The sequence below is a fragment of the Ascaphus truei genome, unplaced genomic scaffold, assembly GCF_040206685.1.
Source record: "Ascaphus truei isolate aAscTru1 unplaced genomic scaffold, aAscTru1.hap1 HAP1_SCAFFOLD_699, whole genome shotgun sequence".
Taxonomy (NCBI): Eukaryota; Metazoa; Chordata; class Amphibia; order Anura; family Ascaphidae; genus Ascaphus; species Ascaphus truei.
In genome coordinates this window covers 127,593-149,047 of record NW_027457033.1, presented here as the reverse complement: position 1 = coordinate 149,047, position 21,455 = coordinate 127,593, and the positions used below count along the sequence as shown (strand labels likewise).

General features: G+C 48.1%; 1 protein-coding gene across 1 annotated transcript in view; it reads left to right on the top strand.

The window, feature by feature from the left end:
• The first annotated feature begins 884 nt into the window (after nt 1–884).
• The window catches only part of LOC142485991 (uncharacterized), a 70,802-nt gene continuing 50,231 nt past the window's right edge, over nt 885–21,455 (top strand). The window contains exon 1 of the mRNA XM_075584652.1: nt 885–1,476. The gene's annotated coding sequence lies outside the window, so the exon portion shown is untranslated. The remainder of the gene's footprint in view (nt 1,477–21,455) is intronic.

Genomic DNA, 21,455 nt, shown 5'->3' with positions numbered 1-21,455 from the left:
TCTTCCCTCATTCTCTCTCATCCTCTCACCCACCTCTTCCCTCATTCTCTCTCCTCCCCTCGCCCACCTCTTCCCTCATTCTCTCTCCTCCCCTCGCCCACCTCTTTCCTCATTCTCTCTCTCTCCTCCCCTCGCCCACCTCTTCCCTCGTTCCCTCTCCTCCTCTCGCCCACCTCTTCCCTCATTCTCTCTCTCCTCCCCTCGCCCACCTCTTCCCTCATTCTCTCTCCTCCCCTCGCCCACCTCTTCCCTCATTCTCTCCCCTCCCCTCGCCCACCTCTTCTTCATTCTCTCTCCTCCCCTCGCCCACCTCTTCCCTCATTCTCTCTCCTCCCCTCGCCCACCTATTCCCTCATTCTCTCTCCTCCCCTCACCCACCTCTTCCCTCATTCTCTCCCCTCCCCTCGCCCACCTCTTCCCTCATTCTCTCTCCTCCCCTCGCCCGCCTCCTTCCTCGTTCTCTCCTCCCCTCGCCCACCTCTTCCCTCATTCTCTCTCCTCCCCTCGCCCGCCTCCTTCCTCGTTCTCTCCTCCCCTCGCCCACCTCTTCCCTCGTTCTCTCTCCTCCCCTCGCCCACCTCTTCCCTCGTTCTCTCTCCCCCCCTCGCCCACCTCTTCCCTCATTCTCTCTCCTCCCCTCGCCCACCTCTTCCCTCATTCTCTCTCCTCCCCTCGCGCACCTCTTCCCTCATTCTCTCTCCTCCCCTCGCCCACCTCTTCCCTCATTCTCTCTCCTCCCCTCGCCCACCTCTTCCCTCATTTTCTCTCTCCTCCCCTCGCCCACCTCTTCCCTCATTCTCTCTCTCCTCCCCTCGCCCACCTCTTCCCTCATTCTCTCTCCTCCCCTCGCCCACCTCTTCCCTCATTCTCTCTCTCCTCCCCTCGCCCACCTCTTCCCTCATTCTCTCTCCTCCCCTCACCCACCTCTTTCCTCATTCTCTCTCCTCCCCTCACCCACCTCTTCCCTCATTCTCTCTCATCCTCTCACCCACCTCTTCCCTCATTCTCTCTCCTCCCCTCGCCCACCTCTTCCCTCGTTCTCTCACCTCCCCTCGCCCACCTCTTCCCTCATTCTCTCTCCTCCCTTCGCCCACCTCTTCCCTCATTCTCTCTCTCCTCCCCTCGCCCACCTCTTCCCTCATTCTCTCTCTCCTCCCATCGCCCACCTCTCTCCCCTCATTCTCTCTCCTCCCCTCGCCCACCTCTTCCCTCATTCTCTCTCTCCTCCCCTCGCCCACCTCTTCCCTCATTCTCCCTCTCCTCCCCTCGCCCACCTCTTTCCTCTTTCTCCCTCCCCTCCCCTCGCCCACCTCTTCCCTCATTCTCCCTCTCCTCCCCTCGCCCACCTCTTTCCTCTTTCTCCCTCCCCTCCCCTCCTGCTCCATCCTGCTCCCCCCCTCCTCCCTTTCTCCTTCAGCTGAGATCCTCAGTCTCTGGCACAGGGAGTCGCTGGGGTTTAACAGCTTATATACAGAGGTACGTGTGTGTATACAGGAGCATCTTATATACAGAGGTACGTGTGTGTATACAGGAGCAGCTTATATACAGAGGTACGTGTGTATATACAGGAGCAGCTTATATACAGAGGTACGTGTGTATATACAGGAGCAGCTTATATACAGAGGTACGTGTGTGTATATAGAGGAGCAGCTTATATACAGAGGTACGTGTGTATATACAGGAGCAGCTTATATACAGAGGTACGTGTGTATATACAGGAGCAGCTTATATACAGAGGTACGTGTATGTATATAGAGGAGCAGCTTATATACAGAGGTACGTGTGTGTATACAGGAGCAGCTTATATACAGAGGTACGTGTGTATGTACAGGAGCAGCTTATATACAGAGGTACGTGTGTGTATGTACAGGAGCAGCTTATAAACAGAGGTACGTGTGTGTATATACAGGAGCAGCTTATATACAGAGGTACGTGTGTGTATGTACAGGAGCAGCTTATAAACAGAGGTACGTGTGTGTATATACAGGAGCAGCTTATATACAGAGGTACGTGTGTATGTACAGGAGCAGCTTATATACAGAGGTACGTGTGTGTATACAGGAGCAGCTTATATACAGAGGTACGTGTGTGTATGTACAGGAGCAGCTTATATACAGAGGTACGTGTGTGTATGTACAGGAGCAGCTTATATACAGAGGTACGTGTGTGTATACAGGAGCAACTTATATACAGAGGTACGTGTGTGTATGTACAGGAGCAGCTTATATACAGAGGTACGTGTGTGTATATACAGGAGCAGCTTATATACAGAGGTACGTGTGTATGTACAGGAGCAGCTTATATACAGAGGTACGTGTGTGTATACAGGAGCAGCTTATATACAGAGGTACGTGTGTGTATGTACAGGAGCAGCTTATATACAGAGGTACGTGTGTGTATGTACAGGAGCAGCTTATATACAGAGGTACGTGTGTGTATACAGGAGCAGCTTATATACAGAGGTACGTGTGTGTATATACAGGAGCAGCTTATATACAGAGGTACGTGTGTATATACAGGAGCAGCTTATATACAGAGGTACGTGTGTGTATATACAGGAGCAGCTTATATACTGAGGTACGTGTGTATATACAGGAGCAGCTTATAGACAGAGGTACGTGTGTATGTACAGGAGTAGCTTATATACAGAGGTACGTGTTTATGTACAGGAGTAGCTTATATACAGAAGTACGTGTGTGTATATACAGGAGTAGCTTATATACAGAGGTACATTTGTATATGTACGTTTGTATATGTACAGGAGAAGCTAATATGCAGAGGTACGTGTGTGTATATACAGGAGCAGCTTATATACAGAGGTACGTGTGTATATACAGGAGTATCTTATATACAGAGGTACGTTTGTATATGTACAGGAGAAGCTTATATGCAGAGGTACGTGTGTGTATATACAGGAGCAGCTTATATACAGAGGTACGTGTGTATATACAGGAGCAGCTTATATACAGAGGTATGTGTGTATATACAGGAGTAGCTTATATACAGAGGTACGTTTGTATATGTACAGGAGAAGCTTATATGCAGAGGTACGTGTGTGTATATACAGGAGCAGCTAATATGCAGAGGTACGTGTGTGTATACACAGGAGTAGCTTATATACAGAGGTACGTGTGTATATACAGGAGCAGCTTATATACAGAGGTACGTGTGTGTATACACAGGAGTAGCTTATATACAGAGGTACGTTTGTATATACAGGAGCAGCTTATATGCAGAGGTACGTTTGTATATGTACAGGAGCAGCTTACATACAGCGATACGTGTGTGTATATACAGGAGTAGCTTATATACAGAGGTACGTTTGTATATGTACAGGAGCAGCTTACATACAGAGATACGTGTGCATGTGTATACATGAGCAACTTATATACAGAGACACGTGTGTATGTATATACATGAGCAACTTATATACAGAGACACGCGTGTATGTATATACATGAGCAGCTTATATACAGAGACACGCGTGTATGTATATACATGAGCAGCTTATATACAGAGACACGCGTGTATGTATATACATGAGCAACTTATATACAGAGACACGCGTGTATGTATATACATGAGCAACTTATATACAGAGACACGCGTGTATGTATATACATGAGCAGCTTATATACAGAGACACGCGTGTATGTATATACATGAGCAGCTTATATACAGAGACACGCGTGTATGTATATACATGAGCAGCTTATATACAGAGACACGCGTGTATGTATATACATGAGTAGCTTATATACAGAGACACGTGTGTATATACAGTAGCCGGGTGATAACCTGACTGACAGCGGGCGTGAGTATCAGTTCTTTGTGGAGACTGCATGAGATCATTGCAGCATAAACCTCTATCGATCCGCAGGAAGCAAAATCCTTCCAGTAATAGCAATCACATCCCTCCCCGATCAATACTCTGCCTGTGTAATATCCTGACCAATCACATCCCTCCCCGATCAATACTCTGCCTGTGTAATATCCTGACCAATCACATCCCTCCCCGATCAATACTCTGCCTGTGTAATACCCTGACCAATCACATCCCTCCCTGATCAATACTCTGCCTGTGTAATATCCTGACCAATCACATCCCTCCCCGATCAATACTCTGCCGTGTAATATCCTGACCAATCACATCCCTCCCCGATCAATACTCTGCCTGTGTAATACCCTGACCAATCACATCCCTCCCTGATCAATACTCTGCCTGTGTAATATCCTGACCAATCACATCCCTCCCCGATCAATACTCTGCCGTGTAATATCCTGACCAATCACATCCCTCCCCGATCAATACTCTGCCGTGTAATATCCTGACCAATCACATCCCTCCCCGATCAATACTCTGCCGTGTAATATCCTGACCAATCACATCCCTCCCCGATCAATACTCTGCCGTGTAATATCCTGACCAATCACATCCCTCCCCGATCAATACTCTGCCGTGTAATATCCTGACCAATCACATCCCTCCCCGATCAATACTCTGCCTGTGTAATATCCTGACCAATCACATCCCTCCCCGATCAATACTCTGCCTGTGTAATATCCTGACCAATCACATCCCTCCCCGATCAATACTCTGCCGTGTAATATCCTGACCAATCACATCCCTCCCCGATCAATACTCTGCCGTGAAATATCCTGACCAATCACATCCCTCCCCGATCAATACTCTGCCTGTGTAATATCCTAACCAATCACATCCCTCCCCGATCAATACTCTGCCGTGTAATATCCTGACCAATCACATCCCTCCCCGATCAATACTCTGCCGTGTAATATCCTGACCAATCACATCTCTCCCCGATCAATACTCTGCCGTGTAATATCCTGACCAATCACATCCCTCCCCGATCAATACTCTGCCGTGTAATATCCTGACCAATCACATCCCTCCCCGATCAATACTCTGCCGTGTAATATCCTGACCAATCACATCCCTCCCCGATCAATACTCTGCCGTGAAATATCCTGACCAATCACATCCCTCCCCGATCAATACTCTGCCGTGTAATATCCTGACCAATCACATCCCTCCCCGATCAATACTCTGCCATGTAATATCCTGACCAATCACATCCCTCCCCGATCAATACTCTGCTGTGTAATATCCTGACCAATCACATCCCTCCCCGATCAATACTCTGCCGTGTAATATCCTGACCAATCACATCCCTCCCCGATCAATACTCTGCCTGTGTAATATCCTGACCAATCACATCCCTCCCCGATCAATACTCTGCCGTGTAATATCCTGACCAATCACATCCCTCCTCGATCAATACTCTGCCGTGTAATATCCTGACCAATCACATCCCTCCCCGATCAATACTCTGCCGTGTAATATCCTGACCAATCACATCCCTCCCCGATCAATACTCTGCCGTGTAATATCCTGACCAATCACATCCCTCCCCGATCAATACTCTGCCTGTGTAATATCCTGACCAATCACATCCCTCCCCGATCAATACTCTGCCGTGTAATATCCTGACCAATCACATCCCTCCCCGATCAATACTCTGCTGTGTAATATCCTGACCAATCACATCTCTCCCCGATCAATACTCTGCCTGTGTAATATCCTAACCAATCACATCCCTCCCCGATCAATACTCTGCCTGTGTAATATCCTGACCAATCACATCTCTCCCCGATCAATACTCTGCCTGTGTAATATCCTAACCAATCACATCCCTCCCCGATCAATACTCTGCCTGTGTAATATCCTGACCAATCACATCCCTCCCCGATCAATACTCTGCCTGTGTAATATCCTGACCAATCACATCTCTCCCCGATCAATACTCTGCCGTGTAATATCCTGACCAATCACATCCCTCCCCGATCAATACTCTGCCGTGTAATATCCTGACCAATCACATCCCTCCCCGATCAATACTCTGCCGTGTAATATCCTGACCAATCACATCCCTCCCCGATCAATACTCTGCCGTGTAATATCCTGACCAATCACATCCCTCCCCGATCAATACTCTGCCTGTGTAATATCCTAACCAATCACATCCCTCCCCGATCAATACTCTGCCGTGTAATATCCTGACCAATCACATCTCTCCCCGATCAATACTCTGCCTGTGTAATATCCTAACCAATCACATCCCTCCCCGATCAATACTCTGCCGTGTAATATCCTGACCAATCACATCTCTCCCCGATCAATACTCTGCCTGTGTAATATCCTGACCAATCACATCTCTCCCCGATCAATACTCTGCCTGTGTAATATCCTGACCAATCACATCCCTCCCCGATCAATACTCTGCCTGTGTAATATCCTAACCAATCACATCTCTCCCCGATCAATACTCTGCCTGTGTAATATCCTAACCAATCACATCTCTCCCCGATCAATACTCTGCCTGTGTAATATCCTGACCAATCACATCCCTCCCCGATCAATACTCTGCTGTGTAATATCCTGACCAATCACATCCCTCCCCGATCAATACTCTGCCGTGTAATATCCTGACCAATCACATCCCTCCCCGATCAATACTCTGCCGTGTAATATCCTGACCAATCACATCCCTCCCCGATCAATACTCTGCCGTGTAATATCCTGACCAATCACATCCCTCCCCGATCAATACTCTGCCGTGTAATATCCTGACCAATCACATCCCTCCCCGATCAATACTCTGCCTGTGTAATATCCTGACCAATCACATCCCTCCCCGATCAATACTCTGCCTGTGTAATATCCTGACCAATCACATCCCTCCCCGATCAATACTCTGCCTGTGTAATACCCTGACCAATCACATCCCTCCCTGATCAATACTCTGCCTGTGTAATATCCTGACCAATCACATCCCTCCCCGATCAATACTCTGCCGTGTAATATCCTGACCAATCACATCCCTCCCCGATCAATACTCTGCCTGTGTAATACCCTGACCAATCACATCCCTCCCTGATCAATACTCTGCCTGTGTAATATCCTGACCAATCACATCCCTCCCCGATCAATACTCTGCCGTGTAATATCCTGACCAATCACATCCCTCCCCGATCAATACTCTGCCGTGTAATATCCTGACCAATCACATCCCTCCCCGATCAATACTCTGCCGTGTAATATCCTGACCAATCACATCTCTCCCCGATCAATACTCTGCCGTGTAATATCCTGACCAATCACATCCCTCCCCGATCAATACTCTGCCGTGTAATATCCTGACCAATCACATCCCTCCCCGATCAATACTCTGCCGTGTAATATCCTGACCAATCACATCCCTCCCCGATCAATACTCTGCCTGTGTAATATCCTGACCAATCACATCCCTCCCCGATCAATACTCTGCCTGTGTAATATCCTGACCAATCACATCCCTCCCCGATCAATACTCTGCCGTGTAATATCCTGACCAATCACATCCCTCCCCGATCAATACTCTGCCGTGAAATATCCTGACCAATCACATCCCTCCCCGATCAATACTCTGCCTGTGTAATATCCTAACCAATCACATCCCTCCCCGATCAATACTCTGCCGTGTAATATCCTGACCAATCACATCCCTCCCCGATCAATACTCTGCCGTGTAATATCCTGACCAATCACATCTCTCCCCGATCAATACTCTGCCGTGTAATATCCTGACCAATCACATCCCTCCCCGATCAATACTCTGCCGTGTAATATCCTGACCAATCACATCCCTCCCCGATCAATACTCTGCCGTGTAATATCCTGACCAATCACATCCCTCCCCGATCAATACTCTGCCTGTGTAATATCCTGACCAATCACATCCCTCCCCGATCAATACTCTGCCGTGTAATATCCTGACCAATCACATCCCTCCCCGATCAATACTCTGCCGTGTAATATCCTGACCAATCACATCCCTCCCCGATCAATACTCTGCCGTGAAATATCCTGACCAATCACATCCCTCCCCGATCAATACTCTGCCTGTGTAATATCCTAACCAATCACATCCCTCCCCGATCAATACTCTGCCGTGTAATATCCTGACCAATCACATCCCTCCCCGATCAATACTCTGCCTGTGTAATACCCTGACCAATCACATCCCTCCCTGATCAATACTCTGCCTGTGTAATATCCTGACCAATCACATCCCTCCCCGATCAATACTCTGCCGTGTAATATCCTGACCAATCACATCCCTCCCCGATCAATACTCGGCCTGTGTAATACCCTGACCAATCACATCCCTCCCTGATCAATACTCTGCCTGTGTAATATCCTGACCAATCACATCCCTCCCCGATCAATACTCTGCCGTGTAATATCCTGACCAATCACATCCCTCCCCGATCAATACTCTGCCGTGTAATATCCTGACCAATCACATCCCTCCCCGATCAATACTCTGCCGTGTAATATCCTGACCAATCACATCTCTCCCCGATCAATACTCTGCCGTGTAATATCCTGACCAATCACATCCCTCCCCGATCAATACTCTGCCGTGTAATATCCTGACCAATCACATCCCTCCCCGATCAATACTCTGCCGTGTAATATCCTGACCAATCACATCCCTCCCCGATCAATACTCTGCCTGTGTAATATCCTGACCAATCACATCCCTCCCCGATCAATACTCTGCCTGTGTAATATCCTGACCAATCACATCCCTCCCCGATCAATACTCTGCCGTGTAATATCCTGACCAATCACATCCCTCCCCGATCAATACTCTGCCGTGAAATATCCTGACCAATCACATCCCTCCCCGATCAATACTCTGCCTGTGTAATATCCTAACCAATCACATCCCTCCCCGATCAATACTCTGCCGTGTAATATCCTGACCAATCACATCCCTCCCCGATCAATACTCTGCCGTGTAATATCCTGACCAATCACATCTCTCCCCGATCAATACTCTGCCGTGTAATATCCTGACCAATCACATCCCTCCCCGATCAATACTCTGCCGTGTAATATCCTGACCAATCACATCCCTCCCCGATCAATACTCTGCCGTGTAATATCCTGACCAATCACATCCCTCCCCGATCAATACTCTGCCTGTGTAATATCCTGACCAATCACATCCCTCCCCGATCAATACTCTGCCGTGTAATATCCTGACCAATCACATCCCTCCCCGATCAATACTCTGCCGTGAAATATCCTGACCAATCACATCCCTCCCCGATCAATACTCTGCCGTGTAATATCCTGACCAATCACATCCCTCCCCGATCAATACTCTGCCATGTAATATCCTGACCAATCACATCCCTCCCCGATCAATACTCTGCTGTGTAATATCCTGACCAATCACATCCCTCCCCGATCAATACTCTGCCGTGTAATATCCTGACCAATCACATCCCTCCCCGATCAATACTCTGCCTGTGTAATATCCTGACCAATCACATCCCTCCCCGATCAATACTCTGCCGTGTAATATCCTGACCAATCACATCCCTCCTCGATCAATACTCTGCCGTGTAATATCCTGACCAATCACATCCCTCCCCGATCAATACTCTGCCGTGTAATATCCTGACCAATCACATCCCTCCCCGATCAATACTCTGCCGTGTAATATCCTGACCAATCACATCCCTCCCCGATCAATACTCTGCCTGTGTAATATCCTGACCAATCACATCCCTCCCCGATCAATACTCTGCCGTGTAATATCCTGACCAATCACATCCCTCCCCGATCAATACTCTGCTGTGTAATATCCTGACCAATCACATCTCTCCCCGATCAATACTCTGCCTGTGTAATATCCTAACCAATCACATCCCTCCCCGATCAATACTCTGCCTGTGTAATATCCTGACCAATCACATCTCTCCCCGATCAATACTCTGCCTGTGTAATATCCTAACCAATCACATCCCTCCCCGATCAATACTCTGCCTGTGTAATATCCTGACCAATCACATCCCTCCCCGATCAATACTCTGCCTGTGTAATATCCTGACCAATCACATCTCTCCCCGATCAATACTCTGCCGTGTAATATCCTGACCAATCACATCCCTCCCCGATCAATACTCTGCCTGTGTAATATCCTGACCAATCACATCCCTCCCCGATCAATACTCTGCCGTGTAATATCCTGACCAATCACATCCCTCCCCGATCAATACTCTGCCGTGTAATATCCTGACCAATCACATCCCTCCCCGATCAATACTCTGCCTGTGTAATATCCTAACCAATCACATCCCTCCCCGATCAATACTCTGCCGTGTAATATCCTGACCAATCACATCTCTCCCCGATCAATACTCTGCCTGTGTAATATCCTAACCAATCACATCCCTCCCCGATCAATACTCTGCCGTGTAATATCCTGACCAATCACATCTCTCCCCGATCAATACTCTGCCTGTGTAATATCCTGACCAATCACATCTCTCCCCGATCAATACTCTGCCTGTGTAATATCCTGACCAATCACATCCCTCCCCGATCAATACTCTGCCTGTGTAATATCCTAACCAATCACATCTCTCCCCGATCAATACTCTGCCTGTGTAATATCCTAACCAATCACATCTCTCCCCGATCAATACTCTGCCTGTGTAATATCCTGACCAATCACATCCCTCCCCGATCAATACTCTGCTGTGTAATATCCTGACCAATCACATCCCTCCCCGATCAATACTCTGCCGTGTAATATCCTGACCAATCACATCCCTCCCCGATCAATACTCTGCCGTGTAATATCCTGACCAATCACATCCCTCCCCGATCAATACTCTGCCGTGTAATATCCTGACCAATCACATCCCTCCCCGATCAATACTCTGCCTGTGTAATATCCTGACCAATCACATCCCTCCCCGATCAATACTCTGCCGTGTAATATCCTGACCAATCACATCCCTCCCCGATCAATACTCTGCCTGTGTAATATCCTGACCAATCACATCCCTCCCCGATCAATACTCTGCCGTGTAATATCCTGACCAATCACATCCCTCCCCGATCAATACTCTGCCTGTGTAATATCCTGACCAATCACATCCCTCCCCGATCAATACTCTGCCGTGTAATATCCTGACCAATCACATCCCTCCCCGATCAATACTCTGCCTGTGTAATATCCTGACCAATCACATCCCTCCCCGATCAATACTCTGCCGTGTAATATCCTGACCAATCGCATCTCTCCCCGATCAATACTCTGCTGTGTAATATCCTGACCAATCACATCCCTCCCCGATCAATACTCTGCCGTGTAATATCCTGACCAATCACATCCCTCCCCGATCAATACTCTGCCTGTGTAATGTCCTGACCAATCACATCCCTCCCGATCAATACTCTGCCGTGTAATGTCCTGACCAATCACATCTCTCCCCGATCAATACTCTGCCGTGTAATATCCTGACCAATCACATCCCTCCCCGATCAATACTCTGCCTGTGTAATATCCTGACCAATCACATCCCTCCCGAACAATACTCTGCCTGTGTAATATCCTGACCAATCACATCCCTCCCCGATCAATACTCTGCCGTGTAATATCCTGACCAATCACATCCCTCCCTGATCAATACTCTGCCGTGTAATATCCTGACCAATCACATCCCTCCCCGATCAATACTCTGCCGTGTAATATCCTGACCAATCACATCCCTCCCTGATCAATACTCTGCCGTGTAATATCCTGACCAATCACATCCCTCCCCGATCAATACTCTGCCGTGTAATGTCCTGACCAATCACATCCCTCCCCGATCAATACTCTGCCTGTGTAATATCCTGACCAATCACATCCCTCCCCGATCAATACTCTGCCGTGTAATATCCTGACCAATCACATCCCTCCCCGATCAATACTCTGCCGTGAAATACCCTGACCAATCACATCCCTCCCCGATCAATACTCTGCCTGTGTAATATCCTGACCAATCACATCTCTCCCCGATCAATACTCTGCCGTGTAATATCCTGACCAATCACATCCCTCCCCGATCAATACTCTGCCGTGTAATATCCTGACCAATCACATCCCTCCCCGATCAATACTCTGCCTGTGTAATATCCTAACCAATCACATCCCTCCCCGATCAATACTCTGCCGTGTAATATCCTGACCAATCACATCTCTCCCCGATCAATACTCTGCCTGTGTAATATCCTAACCAATCACATCCCTCCCCGATCAATACTCTGCCGTGTAATATCCTGACCAATCACATCTCTCCCCGATCAATACTCTGCCTGTGTAATATCCTGACCAATCACATCTCTCCCCGATCAATACTCTGCCTGTGTAATATCCTGACCAATCACATCCCTCCCCGATCAATACTCTGCCTGTGTAATATCCTAACCAATCACATCTCTCCCCGATCAATACTCTGCCTGTGTAATATCCTAACCAATCACATCTCTCCCCGATCAATACTCTGCCTGTGTAATATCCTGACCAATCACATCCCTCCCCGATCAATACTCTGCTGTGTAATATCCTGACCAATCACATCCCTCCCCGATCAATACTCTGCCGTGTAATATCCTGACCAATCACATCCCTCCCCGATCAATACTCTGCCGTGTAATATCCTGACCAATCACATCCCTCCCCGATCAATACTCTGCCGTGTAATATCCTGACCAATCACATCCCTCCCCGATCAATACTCTGCCTGTGTAATATCCTGACCAATCACATCCCTCCCCGATCAATACTCTGCCTGTGTAATACCCTGACCAATCACATCCCTCCCTGATCAATACTCTGCCTGTGTAATATCCTGACCAATCACATCCCTCCCCGATCAATACTCTGCCGTGTAATATCCTGACCAATCACATCCCTCCCCGATCAATACTCTGCCTGTGTAATACCCTGACCAATCACATCCCTCCCTGATCAATACTCTGCCTGTGTAATATCCTGACCAATCACATCCCTCCCCGATCAATACTCTGCCGTGTAATATCCTGACCAATCACATCCCTCCCCGATCAATACTCTGCCGTGTAATATCCTGACCAATCACATCCCTCCCCGATCAATACTCTGCCGTGTAATATCCTGACCAATCACATCTCTCCCCGATCAATACTCTGCCGTGTAATATCCTGACCAATCACATCCCTCCCCGATCAATACTCTGCCGTGTAATATCCTGACCAATCACATCCCTCCCCGATCAATACTCTGCCGTGTAATATCCTGACCAATCACATCCCTCCCCGATCAATACTCTGCCTGTGTAATATCCTGACCAATCACATCCCTCCCCGATCAATACTCTGCCTGTGTAATATCCTGACCAATCACATCCCTCCCCGATCAATACTCTGCCGTGTAATATCCTGACCAATCACATCCCTCCCCGATCAATACTCTGCCGTGAAATATCCTGACCAATCACATCCCTCCCCGATCAATACTCTGCCTGTGTAATATCCTAACCAATCACATCCCTCCCCGATCAATACTCTGCCGTGTAATATCCTGACCAATCACATCCCTCCCCGATCAATACTCTGCCGTGTAATATCCTGACCAATCACATCTCTCCCCGATCAATACTCTGCCGTGTAATATCCTGACCAATCACATCCCTCCCCGATCAATACTCTGCCGTGTAATATCCTGACCAATCACATCCCTCCCCGATCAATACTCTGCCGTGTAATATCCTGACCAATCACATCCCTCCCCGATCAATACTCTGCCTGTGTAATATCCTGACCAATCACATCCCTCCCCGATCAATACTCTGCCGTGTAATATCCTGACCAATCACATCCCTCCCCGATCAATACTCTGCCGTGTAATATCCTGACCAATCACATCCCTCCCCGATCAATACTCTGCCGTGAAATATCCTGACCAATCACATCCCTCCCCGATCAATACTCTGCCTGTGTAATATCCTAACCAATCACATCCCTCCCCGATCAATACTCTGCCGTGTAATATCCTGACCAATCACATCCCTCCCCGATCAATACTCTGCCTGTGTAATACCCTGACCAATCACATCCCTCCCTGATCAATACTCTGCCTGTGTAATATCCTGACCAATCACATCCCTCCCCGATCAATACTCTGCCGTGTAATATCCTGACCAATCACATCCCTCCCCGATCAATACTCGGCCTGTGTAATACCCTGACCAATCACATCCCTCCCTGATCAATACTCTGCCTGTGTAATATCCTGACCAATCACATCCCTCCCCGATCAATACTCTGCCGTGTAATATCCTGACCAATCACATCCCTCCCCGATCAATACTCTGCCGTGTAATATCCTGACCAATCACATCCCTCCCCGATCAATACTCTGCCGTGTAATATCCTGACCAATCACATCTCTCCCCGATCAATACTCTGCCGTGTAATATCCTGACCAATCACATCCCTCCCCGATCAATACTCTGCCGTGTAATATCCTGACCAATCACATCCCTCCCCGATCAATACTCTGCCGTGTAATATCCTGACCAATCACATCCCTCCCCGATCAATACTCTGCCTGTGTAATATCCTGACCAATCACATCCCTCCCCGATCAATACTCTGCCTGTGTAATATCCTGACCAATCACATCCCTCCCCGATCAATACTCTGCCGTGTAATATCCTGACCAATCACATCCCTCCCCGATCAATACTCTGCCGTGAAATATCCTGACCAATCACATCCCTCCCCGATCAATACTCTGCCTGTGTAATATCCTAACCAATCACATCCCTCCCCGATCAATACTCTGCCGTGTAATATCCTGACCAATCACATCCCTCCCCGATCAATACTCTGCCGTGTAATATCCTGACCAATCACATCTCTCCCCGATCAATACTCTGCCGTGTAATATCCTGACCAATCACATCCCTCCCCGATCAATACTCTGCCGTGTAATATCCTGACCAATCACATCCCTCCCCGATCAATACTCTGCCGTGTAATATCCTGACCAATCACATCCCTCCCCGATCAATACTCTGCCTGTGTAATATCCTGACCAATCACATCCCTCCCCGATCAATACTCTGCCGTGTAATATCCTGACCAATCACATCCCTCCCCGATCAATACTCTGCCGTGAAATATCCTGACCAATCACATCCCTCCCCGATCAATACTCTGCCGTGTAATATCCTGACCAATCACATCCCTCCCCGATCAATACTCTGCCATGTAATATCCTGACCAATCACATCCCTCCCCGATCAATACTCTGCTGTGTAATATCCTGACCAATCACATCCCTCCCCGATCAATACTCTGCCGTGTAATATCCTGACCAATCACATCCCTCCCCGATCAATACTCTGCCTGTGTAATATCCTGACCAATCACATCCCTCCCCGATCAATACTCTGCCGTGTAATATCCTGACCAATCACATCCCTCCTCGATCAATACTCTGCCGTGTAATATCCTGACCAATCACATCCCTCCCCGATCAATACTCTGCCGTGTAATATCCTGACCAATCACATCCCTCCCCGATCAATACTCTGCCGTGTAATATCCTGACCAATCACATCCCTCCCCGATCAATACTCTGCCTGTGTAATATCCTGACCAATCACATCCCTCCCCGATCAATACTCTGCCGTGTAATATCCTGACCAATCACATCCCTCCCCGATCAATACTCTGCTGTGTAATATCCTGACCAATCACATCTCTCCCCGATCAATACTCTGCCTGTGTAATATCCTAACCAATCACATCCCTCCCCGATCAATACTCTGCCTGTGTAATATCCTGACCAATCACATCTCTCCCCGATCAATACTCTGCCTGTGTAATATCCTAACCAATCACATCCCTCCCCGATCAATACTCTGCCTGTGTAATATCCTGACCAATCACATCCCTCCCCGATCAATACTCTGCCTGTGTAATATCCTGACCAATCACATCTCTCCCCGATCAATACTCTGCCGTGTAATATCCTGACCAATCACATCCCTCCCCGATCAATACTCTGCCTGTGTAATATCCTGACCAATCACATCCCTCCCCGATCAATACTCTGCCGTGTAATATCCTGACCAATCACATCCCTCCCCGATCAATACTCTGCCGTGTAATATCCTGACCAATCACATCCCTCCCCGATCAATACTCTGCCTGTGTAATATCCTAACCAATCACATCCCTCCCCGATCAATACTCTGCCGTGTAATATCCTGACCAATCACATCTCTCCCCGATCAATACTCTGCCTGTGTAATATCCTAACCAATCACATCCCTCCCCGATCAATACTCTGCCGTGTAATATCCTGACCAATCACATCTCTCCCCGATCAATACTCTGCCTGTGTAATATCCTGACCAATCACATCTCTCCCCGATCAATACTCTGCCTGTGTAATATCCTGACCAATCACATCCCTCCCCGATCAATACTCTGCCTGTGTAATATCCTAACCAATCACATCTCTCCCCGATCAATACTCTGCCTGTGTAATATCCTAACCAATCACATCTCTCCCCGATCAATACTCTGCCTGTGTAATATCCTGACCAATCACATCCCTCCCCGATCAATACTCTGCTGTGTAATATCCTGACCAATCACATCCCTCCCCGATCAATACTCTGCCGTGTAATATCCTGACCAATCACATCCCTCCCCGATCAATACTCTGCCGTGTAATATCCTGACCAATCACATCCCTCCCCGATCAATACTCTGCCGTGTAATATCCTGACCAATCACATCCCTCCCCGATCAATACTCTGCCTGTGTAATATCCTGACCAATCACATCCCTCCCCGATCAATACTCTGCCGTGTAATATCCTGACCAATCACATCCCTCCCCGATCAATACTCTGCCTGTGTAATATCCTGACCAATCACATCCCTCCCCGATCAATACTCTGCCGTGTAATATCCTGACCAATCACATCCCTCCCCGATCAATACTCTGCCTGTGTAATATCCTGACCAATCACATCCCTCCCCGATCAATACTCTGCCGTGTAATATCCTGACCAATCACATCCCTCCCCGATCAATACTCTGCCTGTGTAATATCCTGACCAATCACATCCCTCCCCGATCAATACTCTGCCGTGTAATATCCTGACCAATCGCATCTCTCCCCGATCAATACTCTGCTGTGTAATATCCTGACCAATCACATCCCTCCCCGATCAATACTCTGCCGTGTAATATCCTGACCAATCACATCCCTCCCCGATCAATACTCTGCCTGTGTAATGTCCTGACCAATCACATCCCTCCCGATCAATACTCTGCCGTGTAATGTCCTGACCAATCACATCTCTCCCCGATCAATACTCTGCCGTGTAATATCCTGACCAATCACATCCCTCCCCGATCAATACTCTGCCTGTGTAATATCCTGACCAATCACATCCCTCCCGAACAATACTCTGCCTGTGTAATATCCTGACCAATCACATCCCTCCCCGATCAATACTCTGCCGTGTAATATCCTGACCAATCACATCCCTCCCTGATCAATACTCTGCCGTGTAATATCCTGACCAATCACATCCCTCCCCGATCAATACTCTGCCGTGTAATATCCTGACCAATCACATCCCTCCCTGATCAATACTCTGCCGTGTAATATCCTGACCAATCACATCCCTCCCCGATCAATACTCTGCCGTGTAATGTCCTGACCAATCACATCCCTCCCCGATCAATACTCTGCCTGTGTAATATCCTGACCAATCACATCCCTCCCCGATCAATACTCTGCCGTGTAATATCCTGACCAATCACATCCCTCCCCGATCAATACTCTGCCGTGAAATACCCTGACCAATCACATCCCTCCCCGATCAATACTCTGCCTGTGTAATATCCTGACCAATCACATCTCTCCCCGATCAATACTCTGCCGTGTAATATCCTGACCAATCACATCCCTCCCCGATCAATACTCTGCCGTGTAATATTCTGACCAATCACATCCCTCCCCGATCAATACTCTGCCTGTGTAATATCCTGACCAATCACATCCCTCCCCGATCAATACTCTGCCTGTGTAATATCCTGACCAATCACATCCCTCCCCGATCAATACTCTGCCTGTGTAATATCCTGACCAATCACATCCCTCCCCGATCAATACTCTGCCGTGTAATATCCTGACCAATCACATCCCTACCCGATCAATACTCTGCCTGTGTAATATCCTGACCAATCACATCCCTCCCCGATCAATACTCTGCCGTGTAATATCCTGACCAATCACATCCCTCCCCGATCAATACTCTGCCGTGTAATATCCTGACCAATCACATCCCTCCCCGATCAATACTCTGCCTGTGTAATATTCTGACCAATCACATCCCTCCCCGATCAATACTCTGCCGTGTAATATCCTGACCAATCACATCCCTTCCCGATCAATACTCTGCCGTGTAATATCCTGACCAATCACATCCCTCCCCGATAAATACTCTGCCGTGTAATATCCTGACCAATCACATCCCTCCCCGATCAATACTCTGCCGTGTAATATCCTGACCAATCACATCCCTCCCCGATCAATACTCTGCCGTGTAATATCCTGACCAATCACATCCCTCCCCGATCAATACTCTGCCGTGTAATATCCTGACCAATCACATCCCTCCCCGATCAATACTCTGCCGTGTAATATCCTGACCAATCACATCCCTCCCCGATCAATACTCTGCCGTGTAATATCCTGACCAATCACATCCCTCCCCGATCAATACTCTGCCTGTGTAATACCCTGACCAATCACATCCCTCCCCGATCAATACTCTGCCTGTGTAATATCCTGACCAATCACATCCCTCCCCGATCAATACTCTGCCTGTGTAATGTCCTGACCAATCACATCCCTCCCTGATCAATACTCTGCCGTGTAATATCCTGACCAATCACATCCCTCCCTGATCAATACTCTGCCGTGTAATATCCTGACCAATCACATCCCTCCCCGATCAATACTCTGCCGTGTAATATCCTGACCAATCACATCCCTCCCTGATCAATACTCTGCCGTGTAATGTCCTGACCAATCACATCCCTCCCCGATCAATACTCTGCCGTGTAATATCCTGACCAATCACATCCCTCCCCGATCAATACTCTGCCGTGTAATATCCTGACCAATCACATCCCTCCCCGATCAATACTCTGCCGTGTAATATCCTGACCAATCACATCCCTCCCCGATCAATACTCTGCCGTGTAATATCCTGACCAATCACATCCCTCCCCGATCAATACTCTGCCTGTGTAATACCCTGACCAATCACATCTCTCCCCGATCAATACTCTGCCGTGTAATATCCTGACCAATCACATCCCTCCCCGATCAATACTCTGCCGTGTAATGTCCTGACCAATCACATCCCTCCCCGATCAATACTCTGCCTGTGTAATATCCTGACCAATCACATCCCTCCCCGATCAATACTCTGCCTGTGTAATATCCTGACCAATCACATCCCTCCCCGATCAATACTCTGCCTGTGTAATATCCTGACCAATCACATCCCTCCCTGATCAATACTCTGCCGTGTAATGTCCTGACCAATCACATCCCTCCCCGATCAATACTCTGCCGTGTAATATCCTGACCAATCACATCCCTCCCCGATCAATACTCTGCCTGTGTAATACCCTGACCAATCACATCCCTCCCCGATCAATACTCTGCCGTGTAATATCCTGACCAATCACATCCCTCCCCGATCAATACTCTGCCTGTGTAATACCCTGACCAATCACATCCCTCCCCGATCAATACTCTCCCGTGTAATATCCTGATCAATCACATCCCTCCCCGATCAATACTCTGCCGTGTAATATCCTGACCAATCACATCCCTCCCCGATCAATACTCTGCCGTGTAATATCCTGACCAATCACATCCCTCCCCGATCAATACTCTGCCTGTGTAATGTCCTGACCAATCACATCCCTCCCCGATCAATACTCTGCCGTGTAATATCCTGACCAATCACATCCCTCCCCGATCAATACTCTGCCTGTGTAATACCCTGACCAATCACATCCCTCCCCGATCAATACTCTGCCGTGTAATGTCCTGACCAATCACATCCCTCCCCGATCAATACTCTGCCTGTGTAATACCCTGACCAATCACATCCCTCCCCGATCAATACTCTCCCGTGTAATATCCTGATCAATCACATCCCTCCCCGATCAATATTCTGCCGTGTAATATCCTGACCAATCACATCCCTCCCCGATCAATACTCTGCCGTGTAATATCCTGACCAATCACATCCCTCCCCGATCAATACTCTGCCGTGTAATATCCTGACCAATCACATCCCTCCCCGATCAATACTCTGCCTGTGTAATACCCTGACCAATCACATCCCTCCCCGATCAATACTCTGCCTGTGTAATATCCTAACCAATCACATCCCTCCCCGATCAATACTCTGCCGTGTAATATCCTGACCAATCACATCCCTCCCCGATCAATACTCTGCCTGTGTAATATCCTGACCAATCACATCCCTCCCCGATCAATACTCTGCCTGTGTAATATCCTGACCAATCACATCCCTCCCTGATCAATACTCTGCCGTGTAATATCCTGACCAATCACATCCCTCCCCGATCAATACTCTGCCTGTGTAATATCCTGACCAATCACATCCCTCCCCGATCAATACTCTGCCGTGTAATATCCTGACCAATCACATCCCTCCCCGATCAATACTCTGCCGTGTAATATCCTGACCAATCACATCCCTCCCCGATCAATACTCTGCCTGTGTAATATCCTGACCAATCACATCCCTCCCCGATCAATACTCTGCCGTGTAATATCCTGACCAATCACATCCCTCCCCGATCAATACTCTGCCGTGTAATATCCTGACCAATCACATCCCTCCCCGATCAATACTCTGCCGTGTAATATCCTGACCAATCACATCCCTCCCCGATCAATACTCTGCCGTGTAATATCCTGACCAATCACATCCCTCCCCGATCAATACTCTGCCGTGTAATATCCTGACCAATCACATCCCTCCCCGATCAATACTCTGCCTGTGTAATATCCTGACCAATCACATCCCTCCCCGATCAATACTCTGCCGTGTAATATCCTGACCAATCACATCCCTCCCCGATCAATACTCTGCCTGTGTAATTTCCTGACCAATCACATCCCTCCCCGATCAATACTCTGCCGTGTAATATCCTGACCAATCACATCCCTCCCCGATCAATACTCTGCCTGTGTAATGTCCTGACCAATCACATCCCTCCCCGATCAATACTCTGCCGTGTAATATCCTAACCAATCACATCCCTCCCCGATCAATACTCTGCCGTGTAATGTCCTGACCAATCACATCCCTCCCTGATCAATACTCTGCCGTGTAATATCCTGACCAATCACATCTCTCCCCGATCAATACTCTGCCTGTGTAATATCCTGACCAATCACATCCCTCCCCGATCAA